Here is a 3,128-nt window from a genome sequence, read left to right as displayed (position 1 = left end):
CGTCGCTCCCAGCACTTCCTCCTAGACTACCTAAACCCAACTTAACCTAAAACAAAAGACGAATAACATGACTGCCCGTAATCTCCGGCCTGAAATAACATAAACTAAAATAATAAAACCCCACCGCACCTAACTGTGCGTGGAGGAACGATCCCTGCTTGGAGAAGGAAGAGAGGACAAAGAACCCTCACCCAGGTACAGCTGTCTGTGACTCCTCCCCCCAGTCTCTGTACTCTCCGCCCCTCTTATCCCCGCCCTCTGTCCCTGAGTGCTGACTGCACCCAGGTGTGCTCCCAGGTGTGCACCAGGCAGAGGGAACTGGGAGACATGAGTAGCAGCAAGCAAGGACAGGACACCACACAACCAGGGTGCACGTAACAACGGCTAATAACATTAATAACAATCATTGTTAATTATAGTAAATTTGAGCAGGTTTAGCAGCAGGTGCTTCATCTGGAACCATTTGAAAGCTTTTAATACGAGCACGTGGCCAAAAAACAAAACGTTACAATAATCGAGCATCAGTCTTAGATAGAAAAAGACCCAATCCTAGCTATGTTACGTATATGAAAAAAGGCGGTCTTGGTGATATCTTTAATGTGCTGATCAAAGGAGAGGGAAGCATCGAAATTGACACCCAGATTTTTGACTGTCAGACTATGAGAAATAACACAGTTATCAAGAGTTAATGTTAATTGACCGAACTGGTGTCTATGTCGAGTCGGGCCAACGACCAGCATCTCAGTTTTGTCAGAATTCAGGGGCAAAAACTTATGAGACATCCAGCTTTTCACGGCAGACAAACAAACCTTTAGATTTATAATCTGAGAGGAATCATACATATACAACATACATCTGTTGTATGTGTATGATGACAACATCTCATCATCATAACAATGGAAAAAGCAGAGGGAAAAGCAGAGGGCCAAGAACAGAGCCCTGGGGTACTCCATGTTTCACACCAAGGTATGTCTATAGTGTTTATGTTTATGTATATGTTTATGTCTATGTATATAGTGTTATTATAGGAGACGCGCTGTGTTCTGTCAGATAAGTAGGACTTTAACCAGGTGAGGACCAGGCCAGAAAACACAGAATTTGCTTTCAAGTCGCTCTAAGAGAATACAATGATCTATAGTAAAGCTGCACTGAGATCCAGTAAGAAGAGCACAGACGTGGAGTCCGAATCCATGGAGATCAGAAGATCATTTACTGCTTTAGTGAGCACTGTCTCAGTGGAGTGACAGGCCCTGAAGGCAGACTGGAACTGTTCAAACAGATTGTTATTGGACAAATGAGACAAAAGCTCCTGAGACACAGCTCTTAGTACTTTAGAAAAGAAAGGATGGTTTGAGACTGGTCGATCATTATTTAAGGATCCTGGATCAAGATGTGGTTTTTTAAGTAAAGGTTTCACCACAGCAGTCTTAAAGCTACTGGGAGCAGTGCCAGAAGTGAATGATAAATTAATAATGTTAAGCACTGAAGGTCCCAAGGTTGTCCAGAGGTCTTTGGAGAGCTTAGCTGGTGGAGGCTCCAGTAGACAGGTGGTGGGTTTAGAAGACAACACCAGCTTAGACAGTGCTTCAAGAGACAGACTCTCAAAATGTGTTAAAGGAGAAGTTGACAGGGACTCAATGTAATGCTCTGCTGGTTCTGTAGACGCTGGAGAAGAAGAGGTGATTTTATGTGTAATCTCTAAAGGCTGTAAAGGGCGAGCAGCTAAGAGACGGCTGCTGCTGAGTGAGTTGAGCTACAGTGTGAAAAAGAAATCTATGATTGTGTTTATTGTTGCTGGTTAACTGAGAGAAGTAGGCTGCTCTAGCAGTGGAGAGAACCAGCTTGTATTTTCTACAGTGAACGGAGCGAAGGCCTCCGGTAGTTTCTCAGCAAGAGCAGCTACAGTTGCTGGACCAATGTGTCGTGAGGTAAATACATTAGAGCTAGTAATGCGAGGACAGGTTAGTGTTGCTTCAAAATTGATTAAAAAAATGATCAGAGATTGCAGAAGTAACGGGAGAGACAGTCAGACTAGAAACCACAATTGCACGGGATAGGATCAAGTCTAGAGTTTTGCCATTGCAGTGAGTTGGTTCAGCCACAAACTGGGTGAAACCAAAAGTCAATAATTGCTTGAAAGGCTTTAGTGACAAGACCTGAGATAAATTCACCAAATTCTTCTAAAAACTGTGGATAAGGGCCGGGTGGTCTGTAAAGTACCACAAGATGAAAAGGTCGTAGTCTGTCATCCTGGAGAGGGCTGATCTTAGCTGATGGAGAAGGTTTCAAAATAAGAGCCTCAAAAGAGTTAAAGGTAACTTCCTGTTTAGTCGTTAACCTGAAATCTGACTTATATAATAAAGCCACACCCCCACCTTGCTTAGTGGCTCCAGCAGCATGTGCATTTGCATAATTAGATGGGGAAGCCTCATTAAGAGGAAGGATAACATTTGGGTTAAACCATGTTTCACAGAGACCAATCATTTCCAGCTTGTGCTCAAGAATCAAATGAGTCCACAGACACTGATGATGGTCTGTCAGGTCCAGAGGAACACACAGGGATGATGGTGGACTGGACTCTGTGTGTGACAGTGGAGCTGTTCTCAGATCAGTTCAGACTGCAGCACTGAGAGTCATCTCCACTTCTTCTGATTCCTCTGTCAGTCACAGCTGGATGAAGCTCTCCTCTCCACTCCACCTCCCAATAACATGGTCCAGTCAGAGCCTCTACACACCAGCTGCTGCTTCAACATCTGGATCATCAGGACACACACACACACACACACACACACACACACACACACACACACACACACACACACACACACACACACACACACTCCTCTTCACCACTTCCATCTGTTGAGAGAAGAAGAGACAGAGATGAATCAGTGTTTACAGAGACGTCATCAGCTGGACTTCAGTCCTGTTCAGTCCAGATGTGCAGCAGCTGTGTAGCGTAGCCTGCTTCCTCTCAGCTCTCATGTTAACGTGTTGGAGTGAACACAGCTGGAGGCTCACACACCTGCAGAGACTTTTAGCATCAAGTCTGTTGACTCTGCACATTTCCCTCAGTCCACAGTGGAAACAAACTGCTGAGTCATGAAGGTTCATCACTGCTCCAACAG

The 3,128-nt window shown here is 44.6% G+C and overlaps 1 long non-coding RNA gene across 1 annotated transcript in view; it reads right to left on the bottom strand.

Moving 5' to 3' along the window:
• Positions 1-2,128: 2,128 nt before the first annotated feature.
• The window catches only part of LOC147819104 (uncharacterized), a 3,268-nt gene continuing 2,268 nt past the window's right edge, over positions 2,129-3,128 (bottom strand). The window contains exon 2 of the long non-coding RNA XR_015437267.1: positions 2,129-2,859. This is a non-coding gene — a long non-coding RNA (uncharacterized LOC147819104). The remainder of the gene's footprint in view (positions 2,860-3,128) is intronic.

This window comes from Seriola lalandi, unplaced genomic scaffold, assembly GCF_002814215.2.
Source record: "Seriola lalandi dorsalis isolate HSWRI2012SDOR001 ecotype SW California unplaced genomic scaffold, Sedor1 jcf7180002054315, whole genome shotgun sequence".
In the NCBI taxonomy this organism is placed as follows: Eukaryota; Metazoa; Chordata; class Actinopteri; order Carangiformes; family Carangidae; genus Seriola; species Seriola lalandi.
Note: the sequence above shows the minus strand (reverse complement) of the source record. Positions and strands in the feature narration are given on the sequence as shown.